At 37.7% G+C, this 21,857-nt stretch overlaps 1 protein-coding gene and 1 long non-coding RNA gene across 3 annotated transcripts in view; one reads left to right on the top strand and one right to left on the bottom strand.

Annotated features, from left to right (window-relative positions):
• LOC133550052 (uncharacterized) overlaps positions 1 to 10,763 on the bottom strand; it is a 34,982-nt gene extending 24,219 nt beyond the window's left edge. Inside the window, exon 1 of the long non-coding RNA XR_009806225.1 lies at positions 10,406 to 10,763. This is a non-coding gene — a long non-coding RNA (uncharacterized LOC133550052). The remainder of the gene's footprint in view (positions 1 to 10,405) is intronic.
• LOC133550051 (syntaxin-binding protein 6-like) overlaps positions 10,348 to 21,857 on the top strand; it is a 154,257-nt gene continuing 142,747 nt past the window's right edge. For both annotated transcript variants that reach the window (XM_061896067.1, XM_061896065.1), the window contains exon 1: positions 10,348 to 10,649. The gene's annotated coding sequence lies outside the window, so the exon portion shown is untranslated. The remainder of the gene's footprint in view (positions 10,650 to 21,857) is intronic.

Raw genomic sequence — 21,857 nt, 5'->3', positions numbered from 1 at the left:
CGAATTTTAGCGATGTTACGGAGATGACCATCTCTTTGGTCTTATTATTGTTCGACCCAATGACCATCTCTTTGGTCTTATTATTGTTCAGGAGTAGTCCGTTCCGCTCACTCCAGTCACAAAATTCACTCACGAGGCCTCTGTATTCTACATCCTTCCCCCCCTGTACATACGCCACAAGAGCAGTATCATCTGAGTACTTCTGCATGTGGCAGGTCTCAGTTTTGTAATAGAAGTCAGTACATGACCAAAAATGACCTGTGGAACTAATCCAGATAGATAGATTTCTTTTATTGGTATTGTAAATAGTATGCAACAAGATTCAGTTTAAACTACAAAGTGAAACCCAAATGAAGTACGCATATATAAACCAACAACCACTAAGAAATAAAAACAAGTCCTTTCGTACACACAACACACGTATGGCAAGCACATAGTGCCGAAAAATTATGCAGGGATCATCCATCCATCCATTTTCTACCGCTTATTCCCTTTCGGAGTCGTGGGGGGCACTGGCGCCTATCTCAGCTACAATCGGGCGGAAGGCGGGGTACACCCTGGACAAGTTGCCACCTCATCGCAGGGCCAACACAGATAGACAGACAACATTCACACTCACATTCACACACTAGGGTGCAGGGATCATACGATAAGCAATTTCTATATCCACATCCAGATAGAACTCATTTTGATATAGCGATCATTTTGTAATCCCTTAGAGAAGGCAGTGGCGTCTACTCAAAAGCTAACAAGGGAGGCCAAAACTATCAGGAAATGATTTCTTAATTTTGCACAGGACTTGAATGAGCGGCCAAGCAAAGCGGGACAGACAGACTCTAAACACTTGTAGACACTCACACAGCTGCACAGTGCTACAGCGATATAGAGTAGAAACAAAGTAAGCCGGGGTAGCGAGTGGTGCTGAAGCCTATCCCAGCTGCAATTCGGGCGGAAGGCAGTACACCATGGACAAGTCACCACCTCATTGCAGGTCCAACACAGATAGACATTCACACTTACATTCACACACTAAGGCCAATTAGGTGTTGCCAATCAATTAAACCGTGAAATATTAAGTTTGATACTATAATGAGCCCTGGGAATGGAGCGGCTTTAAACTGCTGAACATTGTCTTGTAATTCCGGTGTTATGTGCATGACGTTTTACATACACAGCCTTACACATAAATGAGAATAAAATACATCCTACGATATAAGTAGCGGGAACAACAAGGCAGCAATACAGGGCAACGGGAACTGGTGACATCTTTCATAAGGCGGCCAGCTCTGTGGCGGCAGAAACAATACAAAAGGGAGGAGTCTGGGGGAGTCCAATTATTTTCTGGCCTGGGTTTATGACCCTCCTGAGAGCTGTATATTCTCATAAATGCGGCTGTTATGAGTTGAGAAACCTTTTCAGGTAGCATCACGATGTCCGAAGCACCCTAAGCCTTCATTTTTATGACAACCTTGAGGGTTGTCCATTGCACTTTTTTCACTTACAGACCGCAGAGCAGCTCTTCTTTTGAAAATAGACACTGTTACTGAGGTGCCTATCACAAAGGATATTTGTCAAAGCTGGACAAGCAATGCTCCTGACCAATAGATTATTTCAAATAAATGGAGTTCTTGCATGTTTTGTGTGATTTTTTATGATTAAACAGCTCTACAAGGCCAGATGTGTCTAAATCACTGTAAAAATTGATCTATGATTTATGTACTGAACACCACCTGTCTCCTACCTTATTAGATTACCAAAGCAGGGTCAACAAAATTCCGATTTTCTATCCATCTTAAAGACAGTGCTATAATTGTTATTTTTTTCCAACTAGACCTCTGAATTGATACCCCGTGCTTGTGGAGAACAGGTTATAAAACAATATTACCAGCCACACTCTAGGGTTTTAAGAGCTAACAAAATGGCTTAATCTGGACCATGGGTGTCAAACTCTGGCCCGCGGGCCAAATTTGGCCCGCCGTGTAATTTCACTTGGCAATATCAAATTAACATTAGAGCTGGCCCGCCGCTGTAACACCGCATTTACCGCTAACACTCTTACTTGCCAACCCTCTCGATTTTCCCGGGAGACTCCCGAAGTTCAGTGCCCCTCCTGAATTTCATCCCGGACAACAATATTTGGGGTGGGCTTTAAAGGCAGTGCCTTTGGTGTTCTCTTCAACCTGTCTCCACGTCCGCTTTTCCTCTATACAAACAGCGTGCCGGCCCAGTCACATAATATATGCGGCTTATCCTCACACACACAAGTGAATGCAAGGCATACCTGGTCAACAGCCATACAGGTCACACTGAGGATGGCCGTATAAATAACTTTAACACTGTAACAAATATGTGCCACACTGTGAACCCACACCAAACAAGAATGACACATTTCGGGAGAACATCCGCACCGTAACACAACATAAACACAACAGAACCGATACCCAGAACGCCTTGCAGCACTAAATCTTCCGGGACGCTACAATATACACCCCCCGCTATCACCAAACCCCGTCCACCTCAACCCCACCCCCGAAAAGAGGCATTCATCCATCCATCCATCCATCCATTTTCTACCGCTTATTCCCTTTTTGGGGTCGCGGAGGCGCTGGCGCCTACCTCAGCTACAATCGGGGGGAAGGTGGGGTACACCCTGGACAAGTCGCCACCTTTTTGCAGGGCCAACACAGATAGACAGATAACATTCACACTCACATTCACACACTAGGGCCAATTTAATGTTGCCAATCAACATTTTTTATTTAAATTTTATTTGATATGCCATTGATATTTTCTAATTATTATTATTATTTGAAACTCGATTTTGCATGTCACTATGAAGTTATAAAAGCCTTGCTTGTTCAATATTCAATGGAAAACTTGTTTGTGTCCCTATTAAAAGGTTAATTTGTTCAACCTCGGCCCGCGGCTTCGTTCGGTTTTAAATTTTGGCCCACTCTGTGTTTGAGTTTGACACCCCTGATCTAGACATAACATTTATTCCAAAATTGAGCAAACAAAATGTGATGCAATTCTATATAATATAAGGAAGAACATATTCCACCTTGACAGATGACAAGAGACAACAGTCATATTACATTTCCCAAATGTGCCATTTGGATCAGGTCAAGATAAAAATATCTTTTTTGAAAAAAGCTTATGATACTGCATTGGCACAAAAAATATTCAAATAAATCCCTTTTCACTCAAATCAAATACGTTTCCCCACAGATACAAGCACATGAACATGTTACATGCTACTTTTTCACTTCGGATTTACATTGGTGCCAAATCTGAATTCAATCTAGATGAAACTGGGTTGTATAGATTTTAACCATGCACTCTCATGACAAACTTCATTCAAATTGTGTAGTATCGGTCGACAATATAAGAGCCAGAACATGGTGAAATTGACTTTGACGGAACAATTTCCAATCATACACAAAAAACAACATGCAAATCCTAAATTACGAGATAATCACCATGAGTAAAATTTTTAAGGCTAATGCATAAAAGTGTTCAAACATGGGGAATTTTGTTTCCAATGTTTAATTTACATTGCTGCATAATCTGAATTAGTTTCACAATACAGCACATTTTTTTTAACCTTGGATATGAATATCAAAAGAACCATTCAACTTCAGCAATGCTATTAGTCACATGTAATTTAACGTTTAATTGTAAGAAAGACAATTCATGCCATGTATGTGGAAAAACACGCTTCTTTAGTATTTATAATACATTTTACATGTTGCTTTAGCTAGCACGTTCGCTAAAACAAATATGATAATGTGTAAGTCACTGTTGTTTAGGTCCCTTGAAAAACTGAATCGTCCAGTATTTAGAAGCAAAAGTATATGTGTCATATTGAGCTGTCAAGGGACGCACGTTGTCCTGTGTTTTTATTACCATGAGGATTAAAAATAGTCTGTAAAATATCAATAGATTATTTTGAACGACAACCGCTTTACAAATTGGCTACATACTAATCCAGGGGCGCTCACACTTTTTCTGCAGGCGAGCTACTTTTCAATTGACCAAGTCGAGGAGATCTACCTCATTCCTATTTATAATTTATATTTATTTATTTATGAAAGAGACATTTTTGTTAAGAAGTTAATGGTGTTTAATGATAATACAAGCATGTTTAACACACATAGATTCCTTTCTTTCATGAAGACAAGAATATAAATTGGTGTATTTGATTCTGATGACTTGCATTGATTGGAATTAGACAGTGGTGCTGATAACGTCCGCATTTTCAAATGGAGGAAAAAAAAAAGTCCTCTTTTCTGTCCAATACCACATGAAAGTGGTTGGATTTGGCATCTCATTCGTCCAACTTGCATACTCGTTTTTAAACACTTTGTTATGAGAGTAGCAAATGTGTGTGGCCCTTTAATGTCTGGCAGCAGGTGAGTGACGTCAGTGAGTGTGCGGGTGGGTAAGCAAGTGAGAAAGCGGTCGCTGAGGGCGGGGGAGAAATACATTGGCATCAAACTCCGTAGCTTGCTAGCTTGTGCACGCTAGCTTTCTGAGACTCTTATTTTGTTAGCACAGGCAGGATGAAACAGGTCTTTTATGGTGAAGACAGGAACCGTGCTGTCGGTCTTTAGAGTTTTGACAGTAGGTACGGAGTCTCTAGAAATAAAATGTGTTTCTCTGCATCCGCCCTGTTAGTGATTTTTTTCTTAAATATGAGCTCGCAGCAGCCAGCTGTCATCTCACAAGATCCTCGGGTGCCGAGAATGTCAAACAACTGACGAAAGTGAAGTCTTGGTATGATTGAAGATTGCTCATTTTTATGTCTATTTTTTAATGCCTGGCTTGAAATCGACTGACACACCCTCCGAGATCGACCAGTCGATCGCGATCGACGTAAAGCCCACCCCTGTACTAATCCAATGGATGACACCGTGACTGATTGCACACCGACCAAATTCGTTGCCGATCGACTTTTCAGGTATCTGTTTAGTCTACCTTGGCTGCTGTCACTCTGCCTCAGGATGGCGGCAGCTATTTAACTAGAATTACCTGCCTAGCTTCTGGTAATCAAACTCCAAATGTGACTTTTACTGCGACTTTTTGTGTACAAAAAAGGAACAATTGGGTAGGTTTGGAGATCGTTTTTGTCCAACGTGGAAACTACATGTGTGGCTATCAGGTCAATAAGGTACATGCTAGCATAGCAGTATTAAGTGTCACTCTGCTCTCTTGTTCTTAGCATAATAATGCTTTGTTCTCAAAACTCTAGCTGTGTATCTAAGTTGTTGAACATAAACATGATGTGTCCAGCTGTATGATAGTGACACTACAGGAGTCTAACAGGTAGTACAGTAATACAGTTACTCATCAAAGGCTCAAATTGTATTTGCTTGCACTCTTATTTCACTTTCACTTCTGACATTATGCTTCTATTTAATGACAAATTAACATTATATAGCATAGACAATAACCACACTGTTTAGGTGAAGATCTGCTTTACACATGAAGCACAATTAAATGCTGCCAGTCGTATCAATAGAACAGATATATCTCACCTCTCTTTTTGTCAAAGTAGTTCTCATAGTGATCAAAGTGTGTTCTAACATAAAGCTGAACCCCCATTGTATGCTGTTTTAAGTTAAGCAGTACAGAGTCTATTATTTTAATTTAAAAACGAATTTTGCCTATCGTTCACAATCATTATGAAAGCCATGACGACAGAATGGATTTTTTAAAATAAGTTTAATATATATATATATATATATACACATATATATATATATATATATATATATATATATATATATATATATATATATATATATATATATATATATATATATATATATATATATTTATATATTTATTAAGTGAACATAAGTAAAAGTCCGCTTACAACAGAGCCAATGCGAGCTCCCTTATTCCGCCTATAAAATCAGATAAATAACCAATCAAAAAGCGCCAACAATACTCAATTTACATTTTGAGACTTGAATATTAACCAAGTATTAGTGATAGTGTTATTATTGCTAATTATTGAACAATTTTTTTCCAATGTATTTGTATTACTCTAGAACCTGCCCATCTAACTGAATTATGCTTAATAGTTTAAAAAATATGTGTGTGTAGAATGTAGATTGTCAGTCCTCAGGTCATGTAATCCACACAGGTCACACTAAAATTGAGTCGACCAGCCTTGCAAAGTGTCCCTTATTTATTCTATTTTACTTTATCCGAGGAGCTGGCAACCTTACTGTCAGGGTAGGTTCAAATGAAGTAAAAAATATACTACAATATTTCAAATCAATTATTTGAAAGCGAACTAACTAAACAATGTTTGTAATTTAAAACAAAATTCATCGTTTTAAAAATGTTAAAAGTGTATGGAGGAACTCCAAAGTACGGCTGTTGACATATGTTTGTGTGTGTGTGTGTGTGTGCGTGTGTGTGTGTGTGTGTGTTCTTGTATTTCCACTCTTCTTGAGACATCAACAAGGAAAAGTACCTGAACGAGTTGGGAGCGAAATGATGGTCCCAATACTGAAAATATTCCATCTAATAAGAATGTCTCATTTGCACCCCTGGCTGTGAAATCTATCAACATGAGGGTGGTCCCAAAAAGGAGGGATTTTTCAAACTGACTGTGTGTCTGTTTTAAAAGTGCTCCCCCTCTGGCTAACATATGTAAGAATAAATGTGTGTAGGAAATTGAAATGCACCCCCTTTGGCCAAAATTAATAAAAACATAAAATAAATATGTATATACGGACATACTGTAATAACTTGAAGTAAATGAAGAATAAAAAACAATTACAAAAAAAAACAAAAAAAAAATTTAAATAAACTAAAAGCAGTGTTTTTCTCACAATATGTCGACTTTTTTTGATGAAATTGGGAACAATTTCTCATTCTTTCTGTTTCTGTAATAATGCAATATTTTGTTGTAAAATTGTTACCTTTGTATGTAAAATTATTATGTTTTCATGCAAAATGGTGACATTTGTTATATAACATTCAGACTTTTATCACAATATTGCCATTTTTTTGTTGTTCTTGCAAAATAATTACATTTTTTAAGTAAAATTATGACTTTTGTCATAATTTTGCCAAGTGAAATTCCAATTATTATTATATTGCCTAAATGTTAATTTTCTTATAAAATTGTGAGTTTTGTCAAGTAAAATGATGACTCTTTACATAAAATTGCCAAAAGTTTAAGCTATTCTTGTAAAATTCCAAGTTTTATCATAATATAGGACAAATGTTCAGTTTTTCTTGTCAAATTTTGACTTGCGCTGAGTAAAATGACGACTTCTATTATAACACTTCCAAAATTCTAAGTTTTTCTTGTGAAATTGTGACCATTTTCTTGAAAAATTCCAACTCATTTTTCACAACAAGCTTCTTTATATTTGCTTAGTTTGTATGTATTATTATTGTTGTAAATACACATCTACATACATCTAGAAAGGGTGCTCCTAAAGAGGTAGGCATGATTCAGAGGTCTCAAAAAGGTAACAAATTCAAGAATACGTCTGTGTGTATGTGTGTTGTTATATTTCTACCCTTTTTGAGACATCAACAAAGAAAAGTACCTTCCATATGAGGACCACTGAACAAGTTAGGACCGAAATCATGATCCCAATACGGAAAACCATTGCATCTAATAGAGAGCCAAATACTAGAGTCTGTGAACATTGCTCCAAAGTCAGGATCTTTTGTTGATTTAATGTACATACAAAAGTAAACATTGACAGGTGCAAAGGCAGCAATATATGATAAAACAAGACGACAGCTAAAGTACTTCCCTATTCATCCCCGAAAAACCCAGCCAGGTGAATTTACGACTTCCGGTGCTGACGTAAAACTACCCGTGTACCATATGTGACCATAGCATGAACAAATACACTACGGTACTAAGACTATAGTGGGCATTAACAGTCAGCCTCTACAGCTGGGTTGCCCAAAGTGCGGCAAAGGGGCCATCTGTAGTCCGTGACTTGTTTGTCATAGGCCTTAAGCACATTACAAAAAATGAAAAATGAAGATCTCATTTGCACCCCTGGGGGTGAGATTAATCAAATTGAGGGTGGTCCCAAAAAGGAGGGATTTTTTAAATTGACAGGGTGTCGGTGTTTAAAAGTGCTCCCCCTCTGGCCAACATATGAAACAACAAGTGTGTGAAAAAAATTGAAGTGCGCCCCCTGGGCCAAAATTAATTAAAAAAATATATATATAATATATATATATATATATATATATATTTATATATATATATATATATATTATATATATATATATATTATATATATATAATATATATATAAATATATATATATATATATATATATATATATATATATATATATATATATATTATATATATATATATATTATATATATATAATATATATATAAATATATATATATATATATATATATATATATATATATATATATATAAACATTAGGGGTGTGGGAAAAATTCGATTCCAATTTGAATAGCGATTCTCACGTTGTGCGATTCAGAATCAATTCTCATTTTTAAAAAAAATCAGGTTTTTATTATTAATTTTTTTTTATCAATCCAACAAAACAATACACATCAATACTATAACAATGCAATCCAATTCCAAAACCAAACCTGACCCAGCAACATTCAGAACTGCAATAAACAGAGCAATTGAGAGAAGACACAAACACGACACAGAACAAACCAAAAGTAGTGAAACAAAAATGAATATTATCCACAACAGTATCAATATTAGTTACAATTTCAGCATAGCTGTGATTAAAAATCCCTCATTGACATTATCATTAGACATTTATAAACATTTTTAAAAAAGAACAATAGTGTCACAGTGGCTTACACTGTGACACTATTGCCCATATATATATATATATATATATATATATATATATATATATATATATATATATATATATATATATATATATATATATATATATACAGGGCTGAGAATCTTTGGGTGTCCCACGATTCGATTCAATATCGATACTTGGGGTCGCAATTCGATAATATATCGATTTTTTCGATTCAACGCGATTCTCGATTCGAAAACGACATTTTTCCGATTCAAAACGATTCTGTATTCATTCAATACATAGGATTTCAGCAGGATCTACCCCAGTCTGCTGACATGCTAGCAGAGTAATAGATTTTTTTTTTTAAATCTTTTATAATTATAAAGGACAATGTTTTATCAACTGATTGCAATAATGTAAATTTGTTTTAACTATTAAACAAACCAAAAATATGACTTATTTTATCTTTGAACACAGTGTGTTGTCAAGCTTATGAGATGCGATGCAAGTGTAGGCCACTGTGACATTATTGTTCTTTTTTTTTATAAATGTCTAATGATAATGTCAATGAGGGATTTTTAATCACTGCTATGCTGAAATTATAACTAATATTGATATTGTTGTTGATATTATTCATTTTTGTTTCAGTACTTTTGGTTTGTTCTGTGTCTTCTCTCAATTGCTCTGTTTATTGCAGTTCTGAGTGTTGCTGGGTCAGGTTTGGTTTTGGAATTGAATTGCATTGTTATGGTATTATGGTAGGGACGGCGTGGCGCAGTGGGAGAGTGGCTGTGCGCAACCCGAGGGTCCCTGGTTCAAATCCCACCTAGTACCAACTTCGTCACGTCCGTTGTGTCCTGAGCAAGACACTTCACCCTTGCTCCTGATGGGAGCTGGTTGGCGCCTTGCATGGCAGCTCCCTCCATCAGTGTGTGAATGTGTGTGTGAATGGGTAAATGTGGAAGTAGTGTCAAAGCGCTTTGAGTACCTTGAAGGTAGAAAAGCGCTATACAAGTACAACCCATTTATTTATCATTTATTGCTGTGTATTGTTTTATTGGATTGATTAAAAAAAAAGAAGTTTAAAAAAAAAAAGAGAATCGATTCTGAATCCCACGTGTTCGATTCGATTCGAATCGTTTTTTTCCCAAACCCCTGATATATGTATATATATATATATATAGGCCCTGCGATGAGGTGGCGACTTGTCCAGGGTGTACCCTGCCTTCTGCCCGATTGTAGCTGAGATAGGCGCCAGCGCCCCCCGCGACCCCGAAAGGGAATAAGCGGTAGAAAATAGATGGATGGATGGATATATATATATATATATATATATATATATATATATATATATATATATATATATATATATATATTAATGTTGTAAATACATATCTTTATACATCTAGAAAGTGTGGTCCTAAAGAGGTAGGCATTAGCGCTTTGAGTCACTTGAGAAAAGCGCTATATAAATATAATTCACTTCACTTCACAGGTATCAAGAAGGTAACCAATACAAGAACGTGTGTGTGTGTGTGTGTGTGTGTGAGAATGTATGTGTGTGTGAGAATGTATGTGTGTGTGTGTGTGTGCGAACCTGCTACTGGCTTCTCATCCCCTGTCAGTGAGCCAGTCAGGCAGACTCCTCTCTCTTCGTCGTCTTGAGTGGAATAAAGTCTCCTTCAGAGCAAGAAAGTGTGGTTAAGACAACAGCAAAAAAGTGCGGACATGTTACAAGATAAGACCAGCTAGCTTTTAGCCGGAGCGGGCACGACCGGAGAGGATTTGTGGGCTACACGTGGAACGAAGCAAGCGTCGTTTAAAAAAAAAACACAAAGCGGGTAAGGAAATAACTTCGATAAATGACGAGTTCCAACAAGTGTTCTTATTGTCCTTTGTGGAGTATTTTGTTGTGGTGGAAGACAGCTCTGTTTGCTTTTCGACACTTTTGTTATTTGAACAAGTGTGCGCGCGCAGGTAGACTATTAAGTGCGCACGAGACCACTTCTTTCTCACTAAACAACATCTTCACCTTACAAACTACGAAGTCAACAACATTTGACAAATATGTATGTCAAATGTTTACCTGGATGTCCGCAACGGAAATACCTGACGTAGTTTATATATCTCTTGCCCCCAGGGCATACAAACTGAGGCACACTGCTAATGAATCATAGCATGTATGTTTACCGTATTTCATTGAATTGCCGCCGGGGTGCTAATTAATTTAAATCCTCTTCTCACTCCTGCGCTTACCAAAGGCATGCGGTAAAAGTAAGCATGCACTAATTATTTTAAAACCTCTTCTCACTCCGGCACTTACCAAAGGCATGCAGTAGTGAAGTGAATTGTGAAGTGAATTATACTTATATAGCGCTTTTCTCTAGTGACTCAAAGCACTTTACATAGTGAAACTCAATATCTAAGTTTCATTTAAACCAGTGTGGGTGGCACTGGAGCACGTGGGTAAAGTGTCTTGCCCAAGGATACAACAGCAGTGACTAGGATGGCGGAAGCGGGAATCGAACCTGCAACCCTCAAGTTGCTGGCACGGCTGCTCTACTAACCGAGCTATACAGCCCCACAGTAAAAATTTGAGTGTGATGTTAGCTTGGTCCTTAAATCCTACTGAATAGCTCTTAAAGGGGAACATTATCACAATTTCAGAAGGGTTAAAACCAATAAAAATCAGTTCCCAGTGGCTTATTTTATTTTTCGAAGTTTTTTTCAAAATTTTACCGGTCCCGGAATATCCTGAAAAAAAAGCTTTAAAGTGCCTAATTTTCGCTATCTGCGAAGCCACTGTCGATTTTCCTGTGACGTCATCCAGTGATTCCAATACAAACAACATGGCTGATAGCACAGACTTTTTCTTACGAATACCGTGATTATTCGGATTTTCAACTACTGCCAGTGATTATTTTGTTGCAAAAAAATTAAAACAACGGTTTTAAAGAATATAACTATAATAACGAGCTAGTCTTTTTAATCGCTGCTTTAAAGGAATGGCTCCACAAGATCCGGCTCCTTTCAAAGAGCAATAAATCCCTAATCTGACGCTCGCCAGATCCTTGTAGTTTGCTGAGCTCCACACAAGGATCTGGGATTGAGGGCAATGCAAACTCCTTCAACATTGCAAAAAATGATGAACCAATCAGGATCGCAGGGCGGGATTTCATAGATGTGGCGTAGCGCCGAAGCCACTGTTTGATTCAAACAACGAGGTGTCCTGTGCTGACATTGATTCTGCTATTGCAACGGTTTTGTCGACTCTATTGAATATTATTTATTTAAAAGAAACTTTTCGCTCTGTTGTTTTCCAATATGTCGGCTGTTCTGTTTTGGATTTCCCAGCCTCGCTCTCATCAGCATCACGGGTTGATTTCGATGTGAGTGGTTGAAGTAGCACGTCATTCAAGATAACGGACAAGTGGTTTATCCAATCACATACAATGATTTTTTTAAAAGGCTCCGCCTTCTGAAATACATCTCCTATTGAGAAGTCCCAGATCCTTGTGTGGAGCTCAGCGAACTACAAGGATCTGGCGAGAGTCAGGTTAAGAAATCCCATCTCTACTAGAAATTTGGCAAATTAGTGCAAATATTCCTGTGAAATTCCACTCTGTCCACACACAGTTACTAAAGTTGTATGTGTTTTTGAAAAATAAGTACGTGTGGGGAAAAAAATGACGAGAAGCAAATCTAGCCTCTTTTTCTAGTGTTATTTGAGACTGTACTCGTGTTAAAGGGGAACTGCACTTTTTTGGAATTTTGCAGATCATTCCCAATCTTTATGTAAGACATGCACACGTTTTTCAATGTATTCTAACTTGTAAACAAACGCTAGTAAAAGACAGCTTGTTTATTGTTTGTCTGTCTTTAGGATTATGCAAGAACTGCTAATGTGTTTCAGGCATGATGGGTGATTTATTAGGCTTTCCTTTCATTGTTGTTAATTTTTCAGTATTTATTTCATAAATATTGATGACAAGGATATGCAGGCGCCTTATCTTGTGTGTAATTTAGAACTGATCCAAATTTGCTTCAGCTCCACTAAAATCTCTTACATCGGAGTATCAGGAGATCAATAACTGCGCCTGAGTATATGTCTCTGAATGGTAGACGTCTTTGGTTTCTATTCGCTCTAAGGCTTCTTTAACCATGTTACCTGCTTATGACGCTGTCTAGTAACCCACTTATGATAAAATATTGCTGCTTTCCCTCTGGCAGGAGTTCAGGGGCAGGGCTTAATTTGCTCTGCTACGCCATAAAAGATAAGCTTGCTCTGTATCTTGCTCAATATTTCTTGTGTCCAATTACAGCTAAGATAATGTCAACTGTTGAGCTGGCTCTGCAGTTGAGTTTAACACTTAAACTTTTCCCCGACATGCACTCGATTGTGGCGAGCTGCCACGGCAGAATAAAAGCCGCGACACCAAAAAAAATAAATAAATGTATTTTTAAAAAGTAAAACCTAATTGACGTATAATATATATAAATTATATAATGTATGGAAGGCTATATACAGTGTTTCCCCTTAGTGTAATCGAAAGTGGCGCAATGCCACAGCATTTTTATTATCGCCACACTTTAAATATACGTTTTTTGTTATTTTTTACTTGAAAACACGTATTATAACATATTGTGGCCCTCAAAAGAAATCACACAAAGTCTGACGCTATTTTTGACTTTTATTACCAATCTTGTGGTAACAAACAGCACACTCCACACAGGTTTGGCCACCTCTGTAAACACTTTCGTCTCACGAAGATAAACCATTAACATTCGCTGGTCGTTGCAGTATGAATTGATAGCCTATTATTTGCGCACTATTGACAAGTGATGTACCGGAAACCTGACCACTGAAAAAAGACTTTGATCACCGAAAACCTCTCCGCCGCAAACGGACATTAAACTGCCTCAAATTGTTGCTCAGGTTAAATAAAATGACAAAACTTTTGTTTTTCATATAAAAAGTGCAACATTAAACAGTTTCAAGTCAACTCATCGGCTTTATTTATCACAGCATTTTGGAAGCATTTAGTTAATTTTTATAATGTAAATGTTATATTTTTATCAACATGTGACAGCAGGGACCCTGCCATTCAAAGCTTTTATGTCTTTAAAACACACACATGCACGCACACACACACCACAAAATGAGCTAACGTTACACTAAAAGCTTATGAGCCTTTACCTTAAGCCAGAACTGCGAGCGAGCTGAGGTGCAGTTTAAGTTTCTAGAAGGTCAGCTGGCCCATAATGATGTTTCTAGTAGTTGACTGGGAGGTGTTTATTATCTATTGGGGAGAGTACGCTGCCTTATGCTCACCTGCTAAACACCTATCTGCTCGACGCTGAAGCATTTACTACATGCGCTCTGAATACGTACTGCTGATTGACTGTTACCGCTCTGAATACGCACTGCTTATTGGCTGTTACCGCTCTGAATACGCACTGCTTATTGGCTGTTACCGCTATATATGTAACCAATCAGATTGTTGTGTGGGTGGGACAATGCTGGGTGCTGAGGCAGAAGAAGCAAAGCAGCTTGTTAAGACTAATATATGTATATATATATATATATATATATATATGTATATATATGTGTGTGTGTATGTGTGTGTGTGTGTATATATATCTATATATATATCTATAGATATATATGTATGTGTGTGTGTATATACTTATATATATATATATATATATATATATATCAGTTTTTCCTACAGGGCAGGCATATATTTGTGGTGGTGTGGTCAGGCGGGGGTGGGGGGGGCGTTGTGACAGCGGCGGTGGCGATGACCAAAAAGAACGCAAAGTTGGAATATAATTACAACACTTTATGTGCATATTCATATACATATTTATATAATATGTAACTACAAGCTCCATTCACAGACAGAGTCCCATTGCTTTTATGAGTGGTCGAGCGAGTCAAAAGCCTAAAAAAAATCCATCCATCCATCCATTTTCTACCGCTTATTCCCTTTCGGGGTCGCGGGGGGCGCTGGCGCCTATCTCAGCTACAATCGGGCAGAAATAAATAAAAAAAATATTTAATTAATTTTTATTTTTATTTTATTTTTTTTTATTTGTGGCGGCCGTAATTCTTTCATGGCGGGCCGCCACAAATAAATAAATGTGTAGGAAACCATGTATATGTATATATATGTGTATATGTATATATAAATATTTATATATATATATATATATATATATATATATATATATATATATATATATATATATATAGATTTAGAAGACACAATATACATGTGTTTATTTTTCTCTCTCAGTTCAAAAGTTATTTTATTGGTGAATACCCTTTCCTGGAAAACATGTCAGGTAGTGCTTTGCAGACGAAGTTTCAACAGAAACACATTTGTTTGCTTTGCTCGGCTAGAGTTTTTACTGTTTCCAGTGACGTCAGGCATAATACAGTAAACAGTGAGGTTTTGGCTGAAGGTCACTCTCTCGCTCTTTTTTTTTTTTTTTTTCAAGAATTCTAAATGCCCTGAAGTGTCAGAAACTAAACATACTAGAAACAAAGTAAACCATGCACAGTGAAGGGTGTTATGATTAATTGAAGTCTGATGATTTACTTGCATGCTGGCGTGCGTCAGTTGTTTGTAGCTATTTTGCTCGGGATTGAATCTTTGCCCAGAAGTCCTTCTTCTTTGTGCTTGTTTTTCCACTTTGTCCCAATAAAATGTAAAAGTATTTTCTGCCAAAGAGAAAAAAAGACTTTTTTTTTTTTTTTTTTTTTTTTTTTTTACAGCCTCCAAGTTGAGCCACTGCAGAGCGAGATTCCCCTAGTGATGTTTTAGATTGCTGCTTTAAAGTGTTCATGCCACCTCTTGTATATTACTGGCACAAGTTTTTCCCCAGCATGAATTACAATGAGTAGGTGCACAAAAGGAGGAGTCACACAGTTATTTCCCCACTCATACAAATGTGCCTAGTCTGTAGCATGATGCAACGTTGGAAGAGGATGGACACCACAGAGACGTAAATCTCACCGTGACATTATGGGATGCACCGTATATTCCCAGATGTGTGCACGTGGCAATGTTGATGATCCTTGAGATGTAAAATCCAAAGCAATGAGTCATTAGGAAAGAGTTGTACAGTTTTAGACATCTTTTTACCACATGAATTCCTGTCAAAAAAAAAGACACCATGTTCATGCATACTGCATTTTTAAATTTAATGCGCACACAGAATTGCATCAGGTGTGTCTGCTGTGTGGCTGTTGACAATCCTGTCAGCCCAACAATTAATCAAACCAAATGCTGTAGGCTGCCTTTGATTGGAGTCTGGTTTAGGGTAGCACAGGGGTCGGCAACCCAAATTGTTGAAAGAGCCATATTGGATCAAAAATACAAAAAAATAATCTGGAGCCACAAAAAACTGAAAGCCGTATAAGTTACTCTTTTTATGTCTTACAATGAAGACAACACATGATGTAAGTGTCTATATTAGCTATAATAGCCTACTATCAAAATGACTATGTGTAGCAGGCTGAAGCGAATCTTCGTTGACCGAAATGTTTAAATTTAATATTTATTCTGCACATTTTTGCAACCTTAGAAACCATTAGTAAATCAGAGGCTACTCAGAAGGGGAGATGACTCCTGGAAATGATTGGCTTTTAATGGCCAAAGGAATAGATTTGTGTGTCCAAGTTAAAGGAAACGGCACTGTCTTCTTTTTTGCTTGTTTGCTGTGGTCTGGAACAACATAGCACACACAACTGTCAGTAATGCAGCCAATATTAGATACAGATATTGTGTCACGAGACATGCAAAAAATCAAAATTATATACAAAGAGGATAAAAGTAAAGGATATTAAATGATATTAAAAATATACCTACAAATGAGGCTAGTCTAAATAGCATGTTAGCATTGATTAGCTTGCAGTCATGCACTGACCAAATATGCTTGATTAGCACTCCAACAAGTCAATAACATCCACGAACCGCACCTTTTGTGCATTCACGCACAACTTTTGGTGGACAATATGAGACAAAGAAGGAGTGGAAGATTTTACATGTAAACAAAGTGTTGCATCACAGTCCACACTGTGGTGAGTTCAAGAACCGCCAAAACTAGTAGAACAAAACGATTTTTACTAAATACTCAGTGAAGCATACACAAAAAACATATTAAACACTGGGCTTTCTAAAATTTGGGAAGATTTGTGTCATGTATTTTCTCAAACAAAAAACATAATAAAACAACAAAAATGATTTGTCCCCCATCTCGTTCCAAATAAATCCTTTTTTAAAAATGCTCCAGGGAGCCAATAGGGCGGCACTAAAGAGGCGCATGCAGCTAGAGAGCCATGGGTTAGTTGGCAGCCTAGGTTAGTTGTTGCTTTAATTGCTAAAGTTACTCTTTTTACGCAGCGATCCTGCAAAATATTCAAAAATAGTCGACAAATGAATTTGTCAGCGACAAATTTATTGTCTAGAATGTCAACTAATTGTTGGTTGCACCCCTACTTTGCAATCAGGGTACACGAGTGAACCCTCTTGCAACCTGTTTAAAAGTGAGAGACAAAGAAAGCATTGCAAGTTATCGGGTTCATTTACGGAATAATTTGAATGTATTCATGGAAAACCCCTTGAGATGCAGCATCTCGTTTTCAAGGGGGACCAAAGACATTTAGAATTTAAACAATACAGTAGAACAAGGACAAGTTACACAACAAACAATAACAGATAATCATTAGAGACAATTTAGCTCAGATACTTCTCAGCTCAGACAACTCTCTCAGAATTTACAATATTTACAATAAAATAACATAATGCAGTAAAAAAAAAATTATGTATGTATATATGTGTGTATATATATATATATATATATATATATATATATATATATATATATATATATATATATATATATATATATATATATATATATATATATATATCTATCTTGTCCTGATGATTGAGGGAACCCATCATGAAACAGTTCTGTAGAGATAAAGTAGTCTTGTGAGTTTTCCCACACACACATATATATATATATATATATATATATATATATATATATATATTGCCAAAAGTGTTCCTTTCACTGGAACTAAGGGGCCAAGCCCAACTCCTGAAAAACAACCCCACACCATAATTCCTCCGAGAGCAAATTTCACTCTCGGCACAATGCAGTCCGAAATGTAGCGTTCTCCTGGCAACCTCCAAACTAAGAACACCATACCTACTGTGAAGCATGGGGGTGGAAATATCATGCTTTGGGGCTGTTTTTCTGCTAAGGGGACAGGACGATTGATCCGTGTTAAGCAAAGAATGAATGGGGCCATGTATCGTGAGATTTTGAGCCAAAACCTCCTTCCATCAGTGAGAGTTTTGAATGGTTGACCAAATACTTATTTTCCACCATAATTTACAAATAAATTCTTTAAAATTCCTTCAATGTGAATCTGTGGATTTTTTTTTCACATTCTGTCTCTCACAGCTGAAGTGTACCTATGATGAAAATTACAGACCTCTGGCATAATTTTAAGTGGGAGAACTTGCACAATCGGTGGCTGACTAAATACTTGTTTGCCCCACTACACATATATATATATATATATATATATACATTTCACTAAATTCAATTCCAATCAAGGACATACTAAATACAGGGGCATTAAATTTTTCATTCAGTGTTCAATTAATTCATTAGTTAAAAGGCCAAAGCCTATATACTGTAAATTATACTCTTGGAAAAATAGGTGTACAGTAGAGATGCGCGGTTTGCGGTCTCATCCGCGGGTCAGGCGGTTGACATGACGAAAAAATAGATTTTAATTAGATTCGGGCGGGTGGCGATTGAACCACCTGGAAATATTTGATATGCATGGTTCTGTGATCGGTATCCTTTGCCATTCAAAGTGCCATTTAAGACCTGTGTCATAAAGCGAAGAAGACAATAAGAGACGCTATAATTCTCCCGAATGACTTTCGGTAGTCACCCAGATAATAAGTATTAGGGCGTGCTATGAAGCCTTTGGCTTTGTCGCCTACTACAACATGTACGATCTGCTTGTCAGTCCAGCATCATGTTGTGTGTGGCTTCCGCGTCAACACGCACCCTACTGCAAGGCATACTGGGTGACACAGAGTACACTAATGGTTGTGATATAAACAATTTTAACACTCTTAGTAATATGCGCCACGCTGTGAAGCCACACCAATTAAGAACGACAAGCACATTTCGGGAGAACATCCTCATAGTAACACAACATAAGGTAAGGTGGGCGGGGGTTGGGGTTGCGGGGGTGTAAAATATATGCAGGAATAATCACGGATACAAAGGATTATGGGTATTTGTTGTGTTGCGTTTATGTTGTGTTACTGTGAGGATGTTCTCCCGAAATGTGTTTGTCAATCTTTGTTGGGTGTGGCTTCACAGCGTGGCGCATATTAGTCAGTGTTAAAGTTGTTTATATCACAACCATCAGTGTACTCTGTATCACCCAGTATGCCTTTCAATCTTGAACGCGTAATTGCACATGTTGCCGGACCAACAATCGGTTCGTACATGTTGTTGAAGGTATCTAAGGCAATGGCTTCAGAGCACGCCCATATTCTTGTAATCAGGATGAACGCTATTAGATAGTCGCGGGAACGTTAGTGGCTCCAATTGTCATCATTACTCTGTGAAACACGTTTAAATAGCTCTGTGAGTGGTAAAGGCAGACAAACTCTGATGTATTTCAGCGGGCGGTTGGCGGGCGAGTACGGTCCTGATAAAATGTTGGTTCGGGTGGACGACGACTTTGGTGATGTGGATGTGGATGATATAATAGCCTATCCGCGCATCTCTAGTCTACAGAGTCAACCCCCCTGCACAATTTCCCAGCTTCTGATCTCGTATTGGAGCTGTAACAATGGCAGGACCACAATTGTGTGAAAAGTCCTCTTGCCATGCCTAGACCGCAACCCAACCTTCATTTCTACTACCCTAGACCGCAACCCAACCTTCATTTCTACTACCCTATTGTGTTGACAGCAACTGTTGCTATCTCACGATTATCCCACACAACTCTGGCGCTGGTGACATCTAATTATATAAACCCAGGATGTTGTGCCACTGTGTGAAAGGTTGTCTTTTTTTTGTTTTTTTTTACACCAGTGTATTTTAGGGCTCTCACAAACGCAAGCTGTTTCTTTTCTCCTGGTGCGTTAGAGAGGAAGTGTCTGCCCAGCCAAGTGAAGTCCACTTCTGCAAGAACAAGGTCTCTCGAGAGGAACCGAGCGTGACCAACGACAAGGCGTTGCCCAGCTCGGCAGTTAACAAAGTGATTTTTGTTTTCCCCTGGAAAATGGGGTGATAATCAGCCGTGAAATTTATGTACGTTATTTCGCCGCCGCCGCCGCAGCAACTTGGCTCACTCTACCATGGCGCTCGTGAACATTATATAAGGCAGCTCAAAGTCAAAGCATAAGCCCGGCGTCGTAGCTGGCTACTTGTCACTGCCTGGAGGCTCATTGTCTCCTTCCTTTCTCGTCTTCCCTCACCATCCATTCACGCCTCAGTGGTGGTGCCGCATGGGAGCCGGTGGGGGCTATGTACACTGCTCTTTTCCTGATGACAGATTACGGAGTAGATGTGGACAGTCTTCCTTCTCAGGTGGAGGATCGTGGATAGGTGTCTTCCAATGAGAGCATCTGTGCTGGGCTAAACGAGAGTTTTGAACAAGAAAATATTGGGGTTGTAGGTGGTTTTCCGCGACACATTGTGGAAGCATGGGGCAAATCCAATTACTTTTTGGTGCAAATCTGTATTTTTCTCTTACACGTTATTCACATAGCCATTTTTTTGTTATTGTTTAGGAAACATAAGACCTTGTTCACATTACAGGTCAAGTCTGATTTGTTTTATGCACATTAGTGGGATTTGAACCGAGGATGTCGTTGTGGCTTGTGCAGCCCTTTGAGACACTTGTGATTTCGGGATATACTGTACACATCAACATTGATTGATATGTGACCTGTAGCAGATTTTTTTTATGTGAACAGTTCCATGAAGCTCTCTGTGTGCTGTACGTGGGCTAATAGGAAGGTCACATGAAGTTTGGAGCTCTGTAACAACTGACTGTGCAGAAAGTCTTTGCAGTATGCCAGTGGTCCCCAACCACCGGGCCGCAGAGTAATTTTTAATGAATTTTTATAAAAAAAAAAAACATTTTTTTTATTATTTTTTTTATTTTATTAAATCAATATAAAAAACACAATATACACTTACAATTAGTGCACCAACCACAAAAACCTAATTTTTTCTTGACAAAAACGTCCCTTTTTCATGACAAAGAAAAAAAAAAAAAAAAAAAAATTAAAAAAAAAGGACCCCCCCGGGCCACGGGACAAATTATTAAGCGTTGACCGGTCTGCGGATACAAAAAGGTTGGGGACCACTGCACTATGCGCTTCAGCATCCGCTGACCCCTCTATGTCAGTTTACATGGCCTACCACTTGGTGGCTGAGTTGCTGTTGTTCTTAAACTCTTTACTTTTCTTATAATAAAGTTGATTTTGGAATATTTAGGAGCGAGGAAATTTCACGACTGGATTTGTTGCACATGTGGCATCCTATGACCGTTGTACACTGGAATTCAGAAACAGTCTCCATTAGGATACCTGATTCTCATCATTTAGATGGGTGGCCAAAAACTTTTGGCACTATAATATATATATATATATATATATATATATATATATATATATATATATATATATATATATATATACATTTGCATTTGTCTTTCAAGTGTAACAAATATTTAGCAACTGTAAAACTTTGAACCAGGGATTACGTTGATGGTGGCACTATAAGTCTTTGACTGTGATTTTGCTTACTTTGAGCAACTGCTTGTGTACGTTTTTCTGAGCGCCGCAAAAAAGCCAAAACACCCAAAGAACTAAACTGATTTCTTGCACGGAGTGTTGACATTGTGCATTGCCGATTTTGGTAAGTTCTGAAGAATTTTAAATACATTCTAAGTTAGGCAACCTCAGGGGTGTTAGAATTTAGAG

This window comes from Nerophis ophidion, linkage group LG03, assembly GCF_033978795.1.
Source record: "Nerophis ophidion isolate RoL-2023_Sa linkage group LG03, RoL_Noph_v1.0, whole genome shotgun sequence".
Lineage (NCBI taxonomy): Eukaryota > Metazoa > Chordata > Actinopteri > Syngnathiformes > Syngnathidae > Nerophis > Nerophis ophidion.
Note: the sequence above shows the minus strand (reverse complement) of the source record. Positions and strands in the feature narration are given on the sequence as shown.